The sequence below is a fragment of the Equus przewalskii genome, chromosome 19, assembly GCF_037783145.1.
Source record: "Equus przewalskii isolate Varuska chromosome 19, EquPr2, whole genome shotgun sequence".
NCBI classification, from domain to species: Eukaryota; Metazoa; Chordata; class Mammalia; order Perissodactyla; family Equidae; genus Equus; species Equus przewalskii.
In genome coordinates this window covers 31,697,391-31,719,021 of record NC_091849.1, presented here as the reverse complement: position 1 = coordinate 31,719,021, position 21,631 = coordinate 31,697,391, and the positions used below count along the sequence as shown (strand labels likewise).

The following is a 21,631-nucleotide window of genomic DNA, read 5'->3' as shown; positions in this document are numbered from 1 at the left end:
GGTCATCTATCTTGAGAAGAATTTGATGTGTTACTTACATTTAACCTCACTTGACTGTATTAACTTCTTTTACAGAAGTGGAAAGCACATTGTGATCAATATAAATGAAACTGGAAAACTTCTAAAGGGATACCAGTGATAGAGCACAAAATGTGAATGGAAAACACAATAGAGGTGCTTAAAAAAAAATTCAGAGGCACAGATTAACAATGCTTTTTAGAATCACGTTGGTGTCCAAATCATTTCTACTGTTACCGTGCCAGGTTCGTTTTTGCCCACAACATGGAAAGCTGAACACGAAGATGATGAGATTGTAGCAGAGAGAGTGATTAATCACAAGGCAGCCATGTGAGGAAGTGAGAGCTTGAGTCTTAAATCTGCTTCCCTGAAAATAGGGACTCAGGAATATTTATGGGGTTGGGGGCAAGGTGGTCTGAAATGTGGAGATAGGTGATTGGATGTGAGGAGAGGTAAGGTAATTGATGATATGCACAAGCGTAGTCAGACTCCATGCCTCTTCATAGGATGCATGCTCACAAAATGGCAATGTGAGCACGATCTGAAGGTGGAGTTTTTAGCCTTTTGATGTCAACAGATCGCCTGTGGGACATCTGCATGGGCCCAGTCAGTGAGTTGGTGGTCTCAATTGGCCTGGAGTGGACAAAGGGGTTCTAATTCCTGAAAAACAGCTCAAACACCCATTACCATGGTGACCCAGGCTCCAAGGAGATGTTATCTATGGAAACTTAGTGGGAGTCAGACAGCTTATTGCCTAGACAGAACAGTTAACAATGGGTGGGTTAAACAGCTAAAAGTTATAATCAGTAATTGCAAAAACAAAAAAACCTTTAGTTCCTGGATACTTAATCATCAGTAGCTAACTCTTTGCCAGTTTCACTACCAAATCATTCCAAAACACATGAAAGATGTTAAATTTATTATAAGATGACAACTAAAAGCCACTTTTTAGAAAGCTTTCTTCCTAGATTGGAGTTAACCATTTCTGCCTACTCCATCCCACTGTGGGGGATCAGCATTCGCTACTCCAAAATGTATCTCTTTGGCATAAGGGTTATTTTTGGCTGGGTATTTTTTTTTTTTTAAACTGCAGACATGGGAAAAACTCTGAAAATCAAGTAGAAGTTATCCTTTGTAAGAGATATTTACATTTGTAAGGGAAATCTCCCTTTATAAAGATATCTCCCTCTCTGTACCAGGAAAAGGGCAAGATGACCTTATGTCTAGAAAATCTTACCAATGCAGAAGGCAAGGACTTAAATCTGCATAATAATTTTACTCTTGTTACTGTGCTTTTCTGGTAATCTCGTATAATTGACTCCCCCCACCCAAACATCCTCCTTTGTCTTTAGCTGAAGATGATATTTAAGGTGACAGCCAGCCATTCTGGCTGAGTTACCCAGTTTTCCTGGGTTTCTCCTATGTATACATGCTGTTAAACTTGTTTGATTTTTCTCCTGTTATTCTGTCTTGTGTTGATTTAATTCGTAGCCCAGCCAGAAGAAACTAGAGTGGGTAGAGGAATTGTCTTCCTGCTCTTCAGTTTGGAGACTTGGATGGGATAAAATTTCACTGGCTGGTTGCTGCTCACTCCTGGACTACTGCAGCTGAGAGATCCTGGACTCCTGACAAGAGTGGCAGGAGATGAGTTCTTACCATGTCTGTCTCCTGGATCTCTGCCTGCAGGTTCCAATGGAAGCAAGAGTCTTGAGTTTGTTTCCTTCTCTAAATTTAAATTAGCAGGAGAAAATATTGGTGAAGCTAGCTTCTTGGACTCAGTGACTCTAGGATTTGGTTTGAGTACTCATTGGTTATTGATCATTTTCCTTCCAGAAATAGTCACTATTTTTCCTTGTCTCTTCCTTACTTTGTTGTTCATCATAAGACACAGGCATCTCTATAAGCCTGTTGTCTGGGAATATGCACATGACGTGAGAGCTATTGCTGAGGGTATCTTAGAAGCCAAAAAGGCTGAAAATTTGGTGGGCATGGGTAGAGCAGTTAAGAGCCATTAGCGTGCTTGCCACCTCAAAAAGTCTCCTGTGAAAGGATAAGCTGGCTCATGGAACTAGGTAGATGCCAAAGGTCCCCTGCCAACTTCAAGAAAATATCTGTGCAACAGGGAGGTACTCTGTAAAACCATACACATTGTCACCAACTAGCTGCACCGAGAAACTCAAGGCTGGGTTTAGAAGCATTGAACTCTTTTTCCAAATTGTTCTTTTCCCTTTTGCTATGTTAAGGAGATGCAATTACCAACCACCCTGAACCAGACCAAGCCTCACCACAAGAGCTATGCTTAGGACCTTTGCCTCATTTTTACTGCTAAGGTCTCCTGGGGAGGAGCTTAGGCATTATCACCTAACCTGTAGTGTATGTGAAAGCATGTTTTACAACTGAGCCTGCGCAAGTGAATATCCACCTCTTCCTTTTGAATATTCATCCCCCATCTGAAATAAAAGGTCCCTGCTTTCCTTTGTTCAGGGATGCCATGACTGTGGAAATGATTGCTCATGGTCTCCTATTTCCTGCAAATATACCTTACTTTGTGAGACAACTTTCTTCTAGTGGAGAGTCTGATTTAACTCGCCAGGAGGCAAATCCACTTTGGTTTTGGTAACAACATTCCCCAAACCCATGGCACCTCCCTCCCAGGTATTAATTTGGCTCAGAGATACCCAAGGCTTAGCTAAAGCTGTTAATGTGCATGTTAGATGAGGTTTTTCCTTTTGTCTTGTTCTGTGTCTTGAGAGCTTGGCTTTGTGACCTCTGGTCTCCGCCATCCAGAGGATGCATGTACGGGCACGCATATTTGCACCAGTCAAGTAGACTGGGGTTCTGGGACACACTCTATTTGTCCGGCTGTGTCAGCTTTCAGGGGAGTTTGTCATAAGCTGTCCCAGCTGCTTTCATAAAGGGGCCTTTGTTGTCTCAATCTTCGCTGCTTATTGTACAATGATGGCCTTTGCTTTCTTTAACTATTTTTGGGAATAAACTTTCTGGATCTCTTTTAGGGACGGCTCTTGCCTCCACAGTTGAGCTTATTGGTATGAGTCGCTGTTAAGATCCTATTCATCAATGTAGCCAGATGATAGATCAATTAAATTGGAAAAACTTCTAAACTGGGAAAAAAATATGTGAGAGCTCTTATCATAATTGTTTTATTGGTACTTATAAAAAGTCCAAATTAAAAAAAGGAAATGCAAAAAAATATAATGACTAGCCTTAAGACCCTGGCTTAGGTTACAGTTAAATTGAGAAAATGTAAAAGTATAAGTGCTGATAAGATTATAAAGGTTGGCATGTTTGAGCTAATTTCATATAGAGAGGTTATATCAACTTTGCCTGAGTATATTTTTAAATGACTGGGAATGCTTCCCCTGTCCAAAATTATAAGACCAAGACCTATTGATAAAGACCTAGTGAAAGCTGTTATTAGAGATATAAGAGTTGATGGAATTTAGATGAAATTTTGTTGAGAAATTGATATATTTACGGACTTCACGTGAAGTGATTGCATCTCTTTTTGCCTGATTGTGTTACAGATTGTATTGTGGGGATAAATATTGTGACTCACTGGGGAACATTTCCCCTGCCTGATTCTAAGACAGCATGTAAATCTGGCCTTCAGACTATGTTAATTAAGCATACCAAAGGGAAGTCAATAGGGTTGCCTGAGCCCACACCATATGAGATAAAAACTAGAGGCTAATATCAGGTGCTAATAAAAGGATAATAAAAGCCCCCTCAAGGTAAATTGGTCTAGGGTTAAATTGTACACTTAGAAAGGGGGCCTTTGTTAAACACTTTGCACAGACTTTTAAAGGTGTGATACATTGTCCTGAGGTTTTAGAACATCATAATGTTGTGATTCACCTGTTAAGTTAAAAATTTCCCTAATATAAAGAAACAATTGGAAAAATGCAGCTGGGTGCAACCTCTTTTTTTTGTCATTCAGGCTGTAATCCGGTTCCTTTGTGTTTGATTGGGTCACACAGGGAAATTGAAGTTCAAATAAATAGATTGTTGTGAATGGTAATAAAATACATCCTGTCTATTGGCCATGGAAATTCTTCTTAAATCTTAAAATCAAATAACATGTTTAATAACTTATACAGTAGTCCCCCTTATCTGTAAGGATATGTTCCAAGACCCCCAGTGAATGCTTGAAAACACAGATAGTACCAAACCCTATACATACTGTGTTTTTTCCTATACATATGTTGTGCTTTGGGGCTATTAAGAAGTAAAATGAAAAATTATGTTTCAGTAAAAACTATAATACACATTTGTGGATATTGGATTCTAATATCCACAGAATTAGCAGAGAATTCTGTTAATCATCTTTGAGGTGTTTGTTTTCTATCTGTAAAAAAATGATGAAAAAGATTGAAAACATTAGTTTGGAGGTTTGTAGCCAGATATTTTAGGAGGCTAGAAGAATTCAGGATCCAGTGGAAGAACCAGGCCATGCTAGGCAGGTTCTATCATGGCCCATAACAGCCACCTCCCGGTTATTCACCTTTCCCCCAGTTATTCAATCAAATACTAATGTAGGTACTGCTGGGAAGGGATGTAAATAAGATCTCAAATCAGTTGACCTTAAGACAGGGGGATTCTCCTGGGTGGGACTGTCCTAAGCAGATGAGCCCTTAAAGGACTGGGTTCCTCCCGAGCGAAGAGATTCACAGTGTGAGAGGGATTCAATGTGAGCGATTTTCTCCATTGTGGGCTTTGAAAACGGAGGCCACATGGCAAAGAATGCTGGTGACCGCTAGGTGTTGGGAGCAGCCCTCCCCAGGCTCCTTGCTGGCAGTTGTTAAGGAAACAGGGACCTCAGTCCTACAACTACAAGGAAGCCACTTCCGCTAACAACCTCTGTATAAGCTTGGAGGAGGATCCTGAGCTCAAGGTGAGAACACAGCTTTGTGAGACCCTGAACAGAGAACCCATCCACACCATGCCTGGATTTCTGACTAAGGAACTGTAAGCAAACAAATGCATGTTGTTTTGAGCCACTAAGTTGTAATTTGTTATGCAGTAACAGAAACTAATACATAGGCTCACTGTGTATTAAGCACATAGCACTTTTTCCACAGGAATGAATTTATGAACTGATATGCACACTAGTTGCTTAAAATAAAATCTTTCCTTTTTTGTATTTTTCATTTTATGATTTTTACACAATGAAATTAAATTTTAATACAATCATATTTCATTCATTCATTCAACAGCTAATTTGATGCCTATGTACCAGGAACCGCTTTAGATACCCAGCATGCAACTTTGACCTAAATAGCCCAAAGCCCCTGTGCTCATATGCTTTATATTCTAGAGGCTTCCCAAGAGTGAGACGGAGCCATTGGAGTGTTTTAGTGAAGAAATGACACATCCTGACTCAATTAGCAGGATCACTGACTCCTGTGGGGAAGATAGTCCATGAGTGGCAGGTGTGGGGGTGGTGCTGGTGCCACAACTCAGGTGAGCATGGTGGAGACTAAGGGGAGAAGGGGGCCTGAGGGTGAGAAGGACAGAGAGAAGGGCTGGAGGAGCTGGAATGAGGAGAAGAAACAGACATAAGATTTCTAAAGCAGTGGAATCCTCAGATTTTAACATATTGCTTTTTGGTGAGGAAGATTGGGCCTGAGCTAACATCTGCTACCAATCTTCCTCTTTTTTTTTCTTCCCAAAGCCCCAGTACATAGTTGTATATCCTAGTTGAAAGTCCTTGTAGCTCTTCTATGAGGGATGCTGCCACAGCATGGCTTGATGAGTGGTGTGTATGTCCGCACCCAGGATGCGAACCAGTGAACCCTGGGCCACCAAAGCGGAGTGTGTGAACTTAACCACTATGCCACCAGCAGCCCCTTAACATATTCTTATAGATCTTTAGTACATATATCCACAAGCCTAGTAGGGTATTCTTTGCATTTGGTATTTAACTCATTCTCTGGGGCTGCCTAAGAACTAGTTGCCTCATTATGTTAATCCGTTTAAAAACAATGTGTCCCAATAAAATATGCACACTTCTGGATGTGAATGACTATAAAAATACACAATGCCTGAGCACTGGTGAAGGGCATTTTGACTGCATTGAAAACTTGCAACTTTGAGGTGCTTAATACACAGTAACAAACTGTGCTTCCATGAGCTTCTCTGTACTCAAGATACACCAGGGACTCACATGGACTTGGGGCTATGGCATGAAGAGTATTTTAAAATACAACAAACTGGAGTCGCAGATGTATTGTCTGGGAAAGTAAAACTAGCTTTGAGAGTCTGATTGCAGTGCTGTTCTAAGTAGTTGTGTAGACACATTTCTGTAGGAAGGGATCCAAATCACTTCTTTTACAGATTAGATTCCTGATGTTCAGGTGTTTTCAAGATTTTGTCACCCACTGTAGTTAGTTAACTAAAAGGAATCTGGTCTCTATGAGAACTATCTGGTGTTTTCAGGCACAACTCCTCCAGGTTTAAGGAGAAAATCGTTGTCCCTCCACCTCCATTCCCAGAGTTAGCTCACTGTCTGGCATCAAGTTCCCTGGGTGTGAGTTTTCTTCTAGAAGAGTCCAGGGGAAGAAGTAAGGAGAGGCAGAGAGTCCATTTCAGAGAGAGGGATTCCCGTAAAAGGAGGATAAGGGGCTGAGCCCAGCCTGGGGGTCTCTCCCTCGTTTCCTCAGACAGCCCCTGGGCCAGGTCTGAGACAGACGGTGTGACAAAGAGCTCTCGGTGCAGGAGGAGAGGGGTCAGGGCAAAGTCCCAGGTCCCCGGACGTGGCTCTCAGGGTCCCAGGTCCGAGGGCGGAGTCTGCAGGTCAGTGCTGGGGAGTTGAGTGTCACTTCTCCCTCTCACAACCTGTGTCAGCTCCTCCTGCCTGGAGACTCAAGACGCGCGGCCCCAGTTCTCACTCCCACTGCCTGTCCGGTTTCTAGAGAAGCCAATCAGCGTCTCCGTTATTCCGGGTTATAAAATCTCCACGGACCCGACTGGACTCAGAGTCTCCCCAGGGCCCGAGGATGCGGGTCAGGATGCCCCGATCCTTCCTCCTGCTGCTCTCGGGGGCCCTGGCCCTGACCGAGACCTGGGCGGGTGAGTGCGGGGTCGGGAGAAAACGGCCTCTCAGGGGGCGGAGCGAGGGGACCGCGCGGCGGGGGCGCAGGACCCCCGGGGAAGTCGCGTCTCCGCCGACACCTGCCCAGACTCCCAATCTCGTCCTGACCGCTCCCTTCTCCCGCCCCCTCCTCTCACTAAGTGGAGTCTCCCATCTCCGGTTTTACATCTCACGACCCCCCTCGCTGCCCTCCCCCCTCCCGGCTCCATCACCCTCTGACCCGGGGACCCGCGCCGGGAGGAGGGTCGGCCGGGTCTCAGCCCCTCCCCGCCCCCAGGCTACCACTCCAGGAGGTATTTCTACACCGCCGTGTCCCGGCCCGGCCGCGGGGAGCCCCGCTTCATCGCCGTCGGCTGCGTGGACGACACGCAGTTCGTGCGGTTCGACAGCGACGCCGCGAGACCGAGGATGGAGCCGCGGGCGCCGTGGATGGAGCAGGCGGGGCGCGGGTATTGGGAAGAACAGACGCGGATGCACAAGGAAGCCAGAGACTTTCCGAGAGAAGCTGAACACCCTGCGCGGCCACTACAACCAGAGCGAGGCCGGTGAGTGACGCGCGCCCGGGTCGCGACCCCCATCCCCACGGACGGGCCGGGGTCTCCCCGAGTCTCCGGATCCGAGATTCACCCCAAGGCTGCGGGACCCGCCCGGCCCCCGAGCCGGGAAGAGCCGGCGGGGACTTTTCCGCGGCTTCGTTTGAAGTTTAGGTTTAATCACTGCGGGTCCTTTGACGCGGGGGCGGGGCCGAGTGGGCGGGGCTGACCTCGGAGCGGAGTCAGGGTCTCACACTTTCCAGCGCTTGAATGGCTGCTACGTGGTCCCGGACGGGCGTCTCCTCCAAGGCTTCAATCTGGACGCCTACGATGGCGCCGATTACATCGTCCTGAACGAGGACCTGCGCTCCTGGACCGCGGCGGACACGGCGGCTCAGATCACCCAGCAAGAATGTGAGGCGGTCGGTGCAGCGGAGGGCTTCAGAAATTACCTGCACGGGGAGTGCGTGGAGTGGCTCCGCAGATACCTGGAGATCGGGAAGGAGACGCTGCAGCGCGCGGGTACAAGGGGCCTTAGGGGCCTCCCCAGTCACCCCTCAGGCCGGGCTGGCTTCCCACAAAGAGGAGAGGAAACTGGGATCAACACCTAAATATTCCAGTTCCCGTGTGTCGAGTGTAGGGACAGTAAGTCTGCCAGGGTTTTCATATCTGGTACCAGAGAGGGAGTCTCCCAGAGGACCCGCTTTTCTCTCAGGGACAAATAAGGGGTGCAGTGTCTCTGGGGGTGGAGGGGGAAGCCATCCCTGAAACAACTGAGCAGCGGTTCACTTTGACGCTGACAGCTCCGGGAACCATGGGGACTGTCTCAGGCCTTGTTCTCTGCCCCACACCCAGTATGTTTGAGGTCTGATTCCAGCCTTTCTGAGTCACTTGGCCTGCACCCAGGACAGGACCAGGAACCCCTTTTCTCCCGTCAGAGACCTGCCTCCTACCCTGGGATATCTCACTCTGATTCTAGAAATTTTTAAGAATAGAGGTTATCCCCGAGGCCTGTGTCCAGGCTGGTGTCTGGGTTTTGTGCTCCCTTCCCTCACTCCTGTTGTCCTGTCCATTCTCAGGATGGTCACATGAGTGCTGCTTCGGTGGCCCAAGGAAGATGTAAAGTTCCTGAGTTTTCTGACCCTTCTCCTCAGACCCCCCAAAGTCACATGTGACCCGCCACCCCATCTCTGACCATGAGGTCACCCTGAGGTGCTGGGCCCTGGGCTTCTACCCTGCGGAGATCACCCTGACCTGGCAGCATGATGGGGAGGACCTGACCCAGGACAAAGAGCTTGTGGAGACCAGGCCTTCTGGGGACGGGACCTTCCAGAAGTGGGCTGCTGTGGTGGTGCCTTGTGGAGAGGAGCAGAGCTACATGTGCCATGTGCAGCACGAGGGGCTGCCTGAGCCCCTCACCCTGAGATGGGGTAAGGAGGGAGGTGTGGGCTCAGAGCCTCTTCTCAGGGAAATCAGAAGCCCTTCTGGAGACCTTCAGCAGGGTCAGGGCTGAGGCCTGGGGGTCTCACCTTCCCTTCCCTTCCCAGAGCCGCCTCCTCAGTCCATAATCCCTATTCTGGGCATCATTGCTGGCCTGGGTCTCCTTGGAGCTGCGGTAGCTGGAGCTGTGATGTGGAGGAAGAAGCGCTCAGGTAGGGAAGGGAGTCAGGGATCTGAGTTTTCCTGTCCTGCTGGGCGTTTCAAGCCCACGTAGAAGTTTGCCTCCCTCCTTAATGGGAAGTCCCATCCACAGGCACGTGTGCTTTCCTAGTCTAACACTTATTCTTTAGTAAACCACATGTGGAAATGAAGGACAAATGTATTACCTTGATGAGTCTGGTGATGGGGATCTGATTCCCAGCAATCACAGGACAGAGGGGAAGGTCCCTGCTGAGGACAGACTTCTAGGAGGGTGGTTGGTCCAGTCCCCATATGTGTACTTTCCTCATGTTTCCTGATTCTGCTTAGGTCTGTAGTCACAGTTCTGGAAACTTCTCTGAGGTCTAGGACTAGGGAATTTCTTTAGGACCTCGTGGGCCTGCCTCTTCCCTGGCTTCTCACAGGATGTTTCTTCCCACAGGTGGAGAAGGAGCAGGAGTGAGCTATGCTCAGGCTGCAAGTAAGTATGGAGGGTGTGTGATCCCTGAGACCCTTGTAATACTGCAGACGGGAGCCCATGGGGGAGCTCACCCACCCCGTAGTTCCTCCTTTAGTCTCCTCCTGTGGGCTCTGACCCCATCCTCTTTTGTTCCACTCCAGGCAGTGACAGTGCCCAGGGCTCTGATGTGTCTCACACAGCAGGTGAGACCCTGGAGGCCTGAAGTGAGGAGGCGTTGGGGCAGGGGGGACGGGGCTGGGTTATGGGGATTCTTTCATTGGGACATTTTGAGCATGCAGTGGGCTGTTCAGAGTGTCACCCATTACAGTGACTGACTTAAATTTGTTCATGATTATTTTCTTCTATAGTGTGAGACAGCTGCCTTGTGGGGGACTGAGTGATACAAGGTATGTTCCTGTCTTACCCCCCACTGTGACTTCAAGAACCTCTGACCTCTCTTTCTGCAGCTGGCATCTGAATGTGTCTGTGTTCCTGTTAGCATAATGTGAGGAGGTGGGGAGACTGGCCCCCCACCCCCGCCCTCCACACTGCCCTGTGTTGTCTTCCCCGATCAACTTTCCTGTTCCAGCAGGGGTGGGGCTGCTCGTCTCCATCCTGCCAGAACTTCATGTGGCCTTCAGCTGCAGCTTCTTGCTTCATAACTGAATATTAGAATCTGGATGTGAGTGTGCTTTTTCCAATTCTTACAATGAAGGATTGATGGGTTAATTAAAGGAGAAGTTTCCTAAAATTTGAGAGAGGAAGTAAATGAAGCACTGAAAACATTCCAGAATCTGTGTGTTTGCTGTGCTGAGTCTGTTGCAGGTGGGGACAGGAGAAGGCTGTGAGGAGCTGAGTGTGGACGGGGTCTGTGTCCACTCAGTGCTCAGTGCATCATGGGTTGGGATGTGGTCACTCCTCGGCTGGGTCATCTCTCTGCTCCTTTGTCCTTGTCCCTTCAGTGGAACCTTGTCCCACCAGGACGTATGATCACAAGGACTTGGACATTGTCTGAGCCTTGTTCTGTCTCCTGAACCCTGGGCAGCGGTGGCTTCATGTGACTGGGTCAGCCTGGGCTCAGGCCTGGGTCCAGCCTCTAGCCCCTGTCTTTTATGTGTTTATTTGTTGTTCTCTGTTTCTGTAGAGGTTAGGCCTGTTCTTGTTCTTGTGTATGAGTTCTGGTCTCATTCTTCTCTGGGTGTCCCCTATCTCTGACAGCAGCAGGAGCCATTTAGCCTGTCATTGTCCCCACAAGGCCAGTGGCCCCTGCGTATAGCCGTCTATGGTGTCCAGAGATGAATTTTCAGACTTGTCTAGCTCTGTCCTCCTTCTAGGCCTTGATTGTCATTTCCACCTTTCCCCAGCTTTCTCAAGGGAGCCAGATTCTGGAATTAGGAGGGACCCCATCGTTTCTCATCCTAGAGAAGTTCCTGTTGGGATTCTCCTGCTCTGCAGCCTGCTCTCTCCCAGCCCTGAGCTCCAGTCATCCTAGTGCTGGCTCCAGTCCAAACTCACGATGTATAAAGCAGAGTCTACTTTAGCTTTATACTTGGTTGGAAAATAGGACGTATAATTCAAGAATTGTTATTTTCTGAAGAGAGAAATGTAATTGTGTGCTGTGGTGTGCAGGCAGGTTGCTGTGGGAAGGAGAGATGGAGGCATGGGGAGGAGAGAGCAGGACTTGTGAGAAAGTACAGGTGGCATTGATGTCAGTGTGAGTGGACGTTTTGCTGTAGCTGCCACAAAACAGCATGTGGCCTGAGGTTACATTAATAAAGATACTGTCTCTAGAATAGGGAGGTGTTCTACACTGATCATTAATTCAACTGATATTGGTTGTGTGCTGGATGTATGACATGCTATTTTAGCACCTGGGAAACAACATTGAAGTAAAAACAAAATTGCTGGCCTTGTGAGGCACATGTTGCAGTGGGAAGGGACAGACTATATACTATAAGAACAGTGAATCAGGATAGTGTTTATGTTAGAAGGAGGTAAGTGCTATGGAAACTGTGCAGTGGGGAAGGCAATCCAGAGGGTGGGGGTGGGGACAGGGAAGATGTCTGTTTCCATTTGGGTGGTCAGTGGGGGCCTCACTGAGAAGGTAACCTTTGAGGAAGGATGTGAAAGACATGAGGAATTATCCACGAGGATGTCTGGGGAAGTTCTTTCTAGGCAGGGGAACCTCCATTGCAGATGCACTAGGACAGGAGTGTGTCTCTGTGTCCTGGGGAGAGTGAGGAGGCTGGTGTGGCTGGAGCAGAGAGCAGTTGAGATGAGACAGAGGTGTAGCCAGACCGTGTAGGCCTGGAGGATCTTAGAAGGGTTTCTGCCTTTGCTCTGAGTGAGATGGCGAGTTACATGACAGTTTGGAGCAGGAGAGGGACATGGTATGACTTCTCCTTTGAAAGGATCACTGTGGCTACTGTGCTGAGAGCAGAACTGGGAGGCAAAGGGCGAGGGAGGCCCTAGGGAAGCAGCAGGAACCAGGGCAGGGTTCCAGGCTGGAGGAGGCCTCGGCTTCCAGTGCTGTGAGTGGAGGAAATAGTGGGAAGTGATTGGATTCTGGAGACATTCTGAAGATGGAATTTCCAGCATTTCCTAATGGATTAATCTGGGAATGAGAAAGAGGACTCAAGGAGGACACCCAGAATTTTGGAGTGTGCAAGTAGAAAGATGGAGTTGCTGTCAGCAGAGATGGGGAAGTTCTAGAAGGAGCATATTAGAGAGAGTGAATTATAGGCATTTGGTTTAAGAGATGCTGGAGCTGAGGTGTCTGTTAGAAATCAAGTGAATAGCAGATGGGCAGTTGGATAGATGAGTCTGCAGATTAGGAGAAATGTCTGGGCTGGAGAAATAGATTTGGGAGGTGACCCCATATAAATGATATTTCAAGCCTTGAGAACAGATGAGGTCACCAAGGGAGTGATGGCTATGGAAGAGAAAGGAACAAGGACTGAACCCTGGACCCCCCAGTTTAATGGATCTCATCAGACTCCACATCCAGGGCAGACTACACAGTGTTAGCTGCATGTTTAGAAGGCACAGAGATCAGGGAGTCCCAGACTTTCCTGGGTACAAGAATCCCCTGGACATCTTGTTAAGATTCAGAATCTGGAGTAGAGCGTGAGATTCTGGGTTTATAACATGGTTGGTGCTGATGCTGCTGATCTTCACATCACATTTTCAGCAGCAAGAACGTAGACCAGAATTTCCACATGGCTGGCATCAGCCTCTCCTGTTGTTAAATGAGGGAAACCTTGGTCTTGTGCCTAATACTGTGAGCCCATGGGGCTGGGGAGAGGCCTGAGTATTTTGTAAGAAGCCCCACAGCACTGCTGGTGCTCAGCCCTCATCACTGGGGTCTTCGTGGTGACCAGCCCCCAACCTCTAGCTATCTAGGACCCCTCATTAGCATCCCAAAGGCACTCATCACTCAGGAGATTCCAAAGGTTTGGGGAGCTCTACACCAGGAACCAGGGACAAAGACCAAATATTTTTTATTATACCACAGGCTATCCCCTGGTCTTTGACTACAGATCCCTTATAGCAAAAGGACTGTAACAGTTGAAAGATACTGGCACATTCCTAGAGCCCCGTTCAGTCATGAATAGTTAGTCCAGTCCATCATTCTGTTGTATGAGAATGTCTCCCAGGATGAGATCCCTCAGTTTTCTAGGCTTCCTTTCAATCTTGTCAGCTTCCAGAAGCAGGAGTGGTGTCAGCAATATATGACTTCACCCTGCTAGGCATCTGGATAATTGAACTAAGAGACAATATCATCTCTTGCTCACACCTCTGTTGAGATGTTAATGTAATATTGGATTTCCCTCATTACATAATCCATTTATTTATTCCTTACCCTCAGCTACTATTTCTCCTTCTCTCCATTTACACCAAACTTTTCCACCTTTGGAAGGGACATTAGTTTTGACCGCTGTGCTGGTCTAGACTGTAGGCGGCAATACTGTCTAGCAGTCCCTCCCGCTCAGTCCACTCCCATTCGTAGAGGGGAGGGTCACATAGGTATAGAGATAGTGGGCTAACTGACCACCAGGCAATATTGCTGCATTCACTGTCAGCCCCAGTTTTGCCAAATGGGGTGAAGGCACTCTCTGCCTCTTCATGCCCTTAGGAATTCTGACACAGGGGTTAAAAAATATAGTTACTTGGGGCTGGCCCCGTGGCCGAGTGGTTAAGTTCGCGTGCTCCGCTGCAGGCTGCCCAGTGTTTCGTTGGTTCGAATCCTGGGCGTGGACATGGCACTGCTCATCAAACCACACTGAGGCAGTGTCCCACATGCCACAACTAGAAGGACCCACAACGAAGAATATACAACTATGTACCGGGGGCCTTTGGGGGAGAAAAAGGAAAAAAAAAATCTTTAAAAAAATTATATAAAAAATATATATAGTTACAGTTACTTTCTCGGGAATCATTCCTCTTTTGGCACTTGTAGTTGCATACTCTATCCTGAGACCACTGCCTCAGGTAGGAAGAAAGAAAGTTGAGGTGAAATATACTTGTACCAACTTCCTCCCCACTTGGGAAGAATTGCATAATCATACCAGCATCTTGCCCGCCTTTCCTCCCCAGATCCTCCAGGAGAAAGAGAGGAAACTTTTTTTTCTAATGGGGACACTCGTTTACTCCCACTCATGTTGTGGACTTGTGAAGGCATGTAACCCAGCCCTTCATGCCTTTATATCCCCTACCCCCCTGTTTTAAACAGCCAGTGTTTCAATTGCCCATTCCAATTCTCCATCAAACTGTTACCTTGAGGAACACATCTGTCTGCCTATTGTTTGGCTATAAAGTATGTTCTTTGGTCTGAAGAAACGTGACTCAGCAGTCCAAATTGGTGCAATATCTTCTATTCTGGTTCTTATTAGCACTCTGAGCATTTGCCTCCACCACTGGGTAAACAAGGCCCAATCCAGAGTCCATATCTACTCCTGTGAAGACCCTTTTGTAGCCCGCGTGGGCCACCAGTATCAGTCTGATTTGCCAGCTATGTTCCAGGCCTTCCCACGAGGGAATCTGTCACATAGCCCTCTGTAGTTCTGGTTGGCAGACAGAATAGTTCTTTTTGATGTTTCATGCCTCAGAGGATGCAAGAGGAAATGTCTAGACTCAGCCCATCTCTGCATTGCTGCAGCCCCCCAGTGTCCACTTAATTCATGGATGCAGGTAACCACCTCAAGGAGCACACCAGGTTATCCACTCATCAATTCCAGTCTCTTTCAAACCCGGAAGGGGGTTCTTGTGATGGGCATCAGTGTGTCCTACTTTCTACACCCCTCAAATTCCCATACTGATTTCCATAAGATTGTGCCCCGTATGGACATTCCTTTAGTAGAACAGGTTTCTTTTGCCTTCTGCCTGACTGTATGTGCTGGTTGTTGTCCACTGCCCATGAGTTGGTAAAAACCCAGCTGTAGGGGCTTTTTATCATTGTTCACTTCTTCCATCATTGCTAGGAAAACTGCATGCAACTTGGTTCACTGTGCTGATCTATTTTTACCTTTCTTGATCAGAGGAGTGACCTTCCCAACAGGGTATTGTCCACTCAACTTAGAACTGCCGTCCATAAATAAGCAGCTCTTTCTAGGTCAGTTGAGAGCTATTTTTACGACACTGTCCAAGTGATGATAGAATCCAGCAGCTCCTCATGCAGTTCCAAAGTCAGTCCTAGGGGGATACAAACTCCCTGCTCATGGATGTATCCTCCCTGCAGTTCCCTGGTAGCATGATCCTGTATAAACTGTTTGCAGTTTTTAATAGAACACTTCTGCGCACTGTCCTTGCCATCAGAGTGTTTCTCTGACATTATCCAAGACAACATGCCTGTTTCAGGTTTCAAGTTTATTTTATGTCTTTCAGTCATAAGGGTAGTTTCATAATGTGCAGCAGAGAGCTAGTAACTGCCCCATGAAAGGAAATTCTGTACTTCCAAGTCCCATTAGTCATCACTGGGAGGCACTCAGAGGTTTTGCCATAAGCTCCAGTGCCCGCTCCACACAGGGCTATTGTATAGAGTGTGTGTCTGCACCTCACTTCAGTTTCTATTCTATCTGTTGGGTTTCCACTGTGCATATCTGATTAATATTGCTTGGAGGGTGAATTTATGTGCCCTCTGTTTTACAATACTAGGTAGGGAAAGTATTCCCCAGTCAGACGTCATAGCTATTCCCATAAAACATTCAGGTAAAGGAGACACAACCTCTTCACTTACAACCTGTTTAAACAGTCCATTTTCATCCAAATTTTCACCTTAATCTTATCAGGTCTTAAATTTCTGTGCTCTCTCAATCTAATTGTAGCCCACGGTAGTTCTTCACCAGTGAGTTTTGGTGCCACAGTGCATGGGGCTCCTGTGTAAAGGAGTCAACCTGGACCATTTTACCCACTCTTGTGTATAAGGCATTGGGTCCTCAGTGCAGGGTTGAGCCAAACTACCTGGCTCTTTAGTCATTTATACCTTCATTAATCTGCCTGACTATTGCAGGTCAGGGTTCTCATTGTGATCTTTGTGTTCCTACTTTTAAAATTCCTCCAAACGAAGGTAAATGGGGCCATCATGTTTAAAGGTCCTTTAATGTTGGGGGACCAGCAAGGGTCCTTTGGCTCACCCAACTTTCGATACTGCTATATTAAGACCTTTGTTAACTCTTCAATGTTTGTTTTATTCATTCCATTTCTTAATAATCATCTGTATTAGGGTTCTCCAAAGAAATAGAACCCATAGTATATATATGAACTGATAAGATGTATACAATAAGGAATTGGCTCATGTGATTATGGAGGCTGAGAAGTCCCTCATTCTGCCATCTGTAAGCTGAAGACCAAGGAAAGCCAGTGGTGTAATTCAGTTTGAGTCCAAAGTCCTGAGAACAAGGGAGCTGATGGCATAAAAAAATTTCATTCTGAGGCCAGAAGACTGATATTCCAGCTCCTGTAATCAGACACAAAAAGGGTGAATTCTACCTTCCTCCACTTATTTTCTATTCAGGCCCTTAATGGATTGGATGATGCCTTCTGCTGGAGATCATGGCAGCATTCTTGCTAGGCTTTAAGCCTAGGCTGATATCAGATTGCTTGTGCCTTGGAATCAAAGGCCGGAAGGGAATGTCTTATGAGCATGAAGGCAAGGGGCTTAGGAACACCGGGCCATTGCAGGAACGGAACGCCGTCTGCATACCTTGCTGATTGTTCTCAAGATACTCCCCAAGGGACTAAGCTGGGATGGGCTGTGTGCTTCAGGGGATGAAGAAAAGAACCTTTGGACTCTTGCCTGCGTGTCCCTGCAGGCACGAGTTCTGGCTATTGTACTTGCTTGAGGTTCTTTACCCACAAATAAATATGTGGCGATCCATTCTGAGGGACCTCACTTTAGTCCTTGAGGCTGATGGTCCCTGTCCCATTGAATAATATAGATTGTGTTCTGTCTATTAATTCCGTCCGCCCCTGCAGCTGACTGCCTAGCTGGTCTCGGCAGCAAGTGGCACCCAACATGGGGCTCGAAGGAAGGGTTGCCAAAGAGCGACAGCGGAGTTTCAGCGGTGGGAAACCTGGAAGCGGTCTGAGGCCTCTGAAGGTTCCCTGTGTGGGTAAGTGCTTCCAGAAGTTCTAACAGGGTAAATGGGTAATTTTGAAAGTACAGAACAGTATCGCCCTTAGATCTGCTTACTCAGGCGATTGCTGAGGGCAGGGGGGGCTAAGGTCAGTAAAAATAAATTGTTTGAGTTGTTGCAAATCATAGAGAAGCATCGTACTTGGTTTCCTACTCTTGGTACGTTAGATTTACAGTCATGGGAAAAGGTGGGAACTGAATTAAAGAAAGAATATCAGCAGGGCATTCCGATGCCTGTGGCTATATGGAACACTTGGTCATTAATTTGTTCCGTACTAGAGCCCCTCCAAACCCATGACTCCCCAAGGTTGGGATTTTAGTGTTAGCTGCCCTCTCTCTTTGCTCAGTGCTGTGCAAAAATAAAATTCCTACTTTCTTCCACCACACCCAATGTTGGAGATTGGCTTGCTGTGCAACGGGTGAGCGAACTCACTTCAGGTTCGATATCCATTTGGCACCCCAGATGGGACAATGTCCCAGGTGGACGTATCGCTTGTGGCACACCGGCCTCTGGCTAAAGGCCTCTCTTGGAAGCTGTCCTGCAGCTGCCTGAGCCCCTTGTCTCAGGGACGGCCCCAAGCGACTGGCTGCTAGCCAGATGTCATTGGCCCATGGCGCTTTTTGCTTTCGTGGTGGAAGAAACTAGGTTTAGGACTTAGGAAGACGTCTTTTGTAAATAACTGGTAGTTTTTGTTTTTAAAAATGTAAACATGGAAGATGCTGCATCTATTCCACCTAAGAGCCCCTTGGAGAAACTTTGGCTAATGATCGACCTGTAGCTATAACCCAGTGTCTAAAGAGGGATGATTTTCTTTTGTAACACCATGTGGCCACAATATTCTTTAGACTCCGGAGAGGAAAAAAAAAATGTCCAAACAATGGATCCTTAAGTTGGGAAACTTTTTAAAGAGCTCTCATAATAAACAACTGTTTTATTGGTAGCTATGAAAAGACCAAATTAAAAGGAAACTATAATAACTAGTCTTAAGAACTTAATCAAACTTGGGGTCTCAGCTTCTCGTAATCTTACAGATGCTAATAAATATATTAAGTTAACAAAGAGAAATCAGAAAGAGAAGAGTCATAAAACTCATCCCAATGGGATAAAAATCTTTAGCTAGTTATTAAAAGAAAAATGGGATAAATGGAACAGATAAAACAAAGGTTTTAATAAAACACTGTCTAAGGTTGGATGGGCTAAAGGGACCCCCCTGTTGGCTCCCCAACATTAAAGGACATCAGACAAACTTGTTCTATTCACCCCAGTTTGAAAAATTTAAAAGGTCAGGAGGCAAAAATCAGAGTGAGAAACCTGACCAACAGTTGTTTGGGGCAACAGTTAGGCTGCTAAGATTAATAAGACTATAAAGTGTTTAAGCTAATATTATATGAAGAGGTTATGTCAACTTTGCCTGGATATTTTCTTTGGGAATAAGTGTTCTGTCTAACTGGGAATGCTTCCCCTGAACACTGTTGTAATACCAAAATTTGTTAATGGAATCCTAATATAAGTTCTAATTAAAAGTATAAGAGTTAGTAAAATTAAGATAAAGTTTTGTAAAAATTGCTATACTTAAACAGGCCAATTTCAGTTCACCCAAACTAATGTAGTAATTGAAAAAGCCAGCTGCAACAATGGGGAGCCTGTTTCAATCTTTTAAGGCTTCTAAATAAAATTAGAAATACTTTACTGTCTCTTTAAGAAAAAATAATTAAATAATTAAACATGCCAGCGGCCAAACCCAAATCTTGCTGCTTTTGTCTACTCTCTTGCTGAGCCTCCCAGCAAGCTGAGCTTCACTTCAACTCCCCCAAAATTCCTGATCTAAAACTGAACAAATAAAAATAAGTAAACTTTTGAGATAATTTGGAATTGTAATGGCCATTCTGAAAACCTGTTTCAAAAGAGGATTCAAAATCTCCCATAATGGAATGCAGTCTTTAATGAACATGCAAAAACTTCTAAAAAACAAAGTTATTTAACATGATATAAAATGCTCTTTGGTACATGAGAGCCTCAGTTTGCTGATTTCATTTAAAATAAACATGTCCTCAAAGTTATCAGCATTGGCTATGATGCAGACATACAGCCTGGGTTTACTGGTCAAATGAGCTCATGTCATCTCTGTTACAAAATTTATCAGCAAAACTAATAACTCAGGGGACTGGCCCCGTGGCCGAGTGGTTAAGTTCGCGCACTCCGCTGCAGGCGGCCCAGTGTTTCGTTGGTTTGAATCCTGGGCGCGGACATGGCACTGCTCATCAAACCACGCTGAGGCAGCGTCCCACATACCACAACTAGAAGGACCCACAACGAAGAATATACAACGATGTACCGGGGGGCTTTGGGGAGAAAAAGGAAAAAGAAACAAACAAACTAATAACTCAGTATAATAGCTAATTTTGTCTGATGTTTCATAAAGTTTTTATAGACGATCTAAATATAATTGTTAAGAACAGATAAACTAAATAAATGTAAAAATAAAAGTTTTTGGAAAAACTTTTTAACAATAATTATATGTATAATAATTATATTATGATATATGTACTTAAAACAACTGAGGATGATAGTTAACTGCTGTAATGTCACATGAAGTTTTTAAAAGTAATTGTTAAAACTGGGTAAGAGTTTTAAGTACAATAATTATGTTTTATAGTCTGTATACTTAGAAAAACAGCTTCCAAAATCTTTTTGGAAACTTAAGCTTTATAGCTTTACTAAGTTAAGTTAAATAATAACAGTTTATTGGGTATCTAGGTCATTTCCACATAAGATACAATATTAAAGGTTAATTACTAAGCGTATATATGTCTGCCTTTGGTTTCTTATATCAAAGAGACTGAAAAGTGCTTAGGTTTATTGATAATCATGTTTTATATATGCTGAGGAATTTTCTATGTGAAAACATATATTTCTAAAAGATCTATATACAAGGAAAGTAAAATATATGTTTTCAGTAAAAGGATATAAAGAATGGAAATATTTTTGTTTCTTGGGTTGAGAAAGACAAATTTGTCCTAAAGTGCTAGGACAAATTCTGAATGTAAAAAAGTAACCAAAGATTTCTAAAAGTAAAGTCCTAAAGCGATTTATGTATGGTCAAGTTGGCCAGGATTAAAGTAAATCCAATTAAGTAAATAAACTTCTATGTGAAAAGTAAACTGGTACAAAATTAAAACTTGGTTTCCTCTTTCTTAAAAGGTAATTTTTCTAAACTTTTAATCTGCTCTTGATGAAAAGATTATAAAAAGGTTTTTTTTTGACTATTTAACTCTGTTTCCCCTTGACTGTTTCTGTTGTCACTTTGACTAGATACCTGAACATGGTTTCGCAATGAACCTGGTTTCCTATCTGAACAAATGTTTTAAAACTTTTAATATTTTTTTGACAAACTGCCCCCCCCCCCCCCCCCCCGCCCCGGCCCCCACACAAATATTCAGATCCTGAGTAAAAGCTCTCTTTTGACCTGGAGGAGGAGGTAGGGTTTTGCTGGGAATTTTCAGAGGGGCCCTGGGAATGGGAAGCATTGTCAAATAAGTAATGATAAACTTTCTTGAATAATATTATGTAAATGAATATTATTAGTATAAATATTTAAAAAATTATGTGATCTAATTGTCAGCTATAATTCTGGTTATCTCAAACTATTATATATCACAGAAATGGTCAAATGCCTTTATCAATTACCATTTTTAAATATTTTATTATTTACAAACAATTACTGTTTTACTTTAATATTTATACAAATACATTTCATCTTCAGAAAAACTCATAAAAAAGACTCTGATGCTTACTCTAGGATACAGATTCTAATAAACATTCAGAGCACTGGGCAGAAATCACATCATGTCAACAACCACCGAGGGCATATTTTTTATATAATCCATATCAGAGCCCATACTTCTCTTCTAGGACCTCTCACAGAGGGAAATGCCGGAGCAGATGCATTACTATTCCCAATTTTTTCTGACACTCAACATTTTCATGCTTTAACTCACTGTAATGCTAAAGATTTAAAGATGCAATATGACTTAACATGGGCCCAAGCTAATCAAATTGTACGAACTTGTCCCACTTGTCAAGAGGTAAACATAGTCCCTAAAACTCAAACAGGAGTTAATCCTAGAGGTTTAAAGCCTAATGACCTCTGGCAAATGGATGTTACTCATATTCCCTCCTTTGGGAAGATGTCATTTGTACATGTTTGTATTGATACTTTTTCTCATTATATTTGGGC

The 21,631-nt window shown here is 45.0% G+C and overlaps 2 pseudogenes; both read left to right on the top strand.

The window, feature by feature from the left end:
• Nucleotides 1-18,371, top strand: part of LOC103544779 (class I histocompatibility antigen, Gogo-B*0102 alpha chain-like) — a 36,135-nt pseudogene extending 17,764 nt beyond the window's left edge.
• Nucleotides 17,234-21,631, top strand: part of LOC103544262 (spliceosome RNA helicase DDX39B-like) — a 137,279-nt pseudogene continuing 132,881 nt past the window's right edge.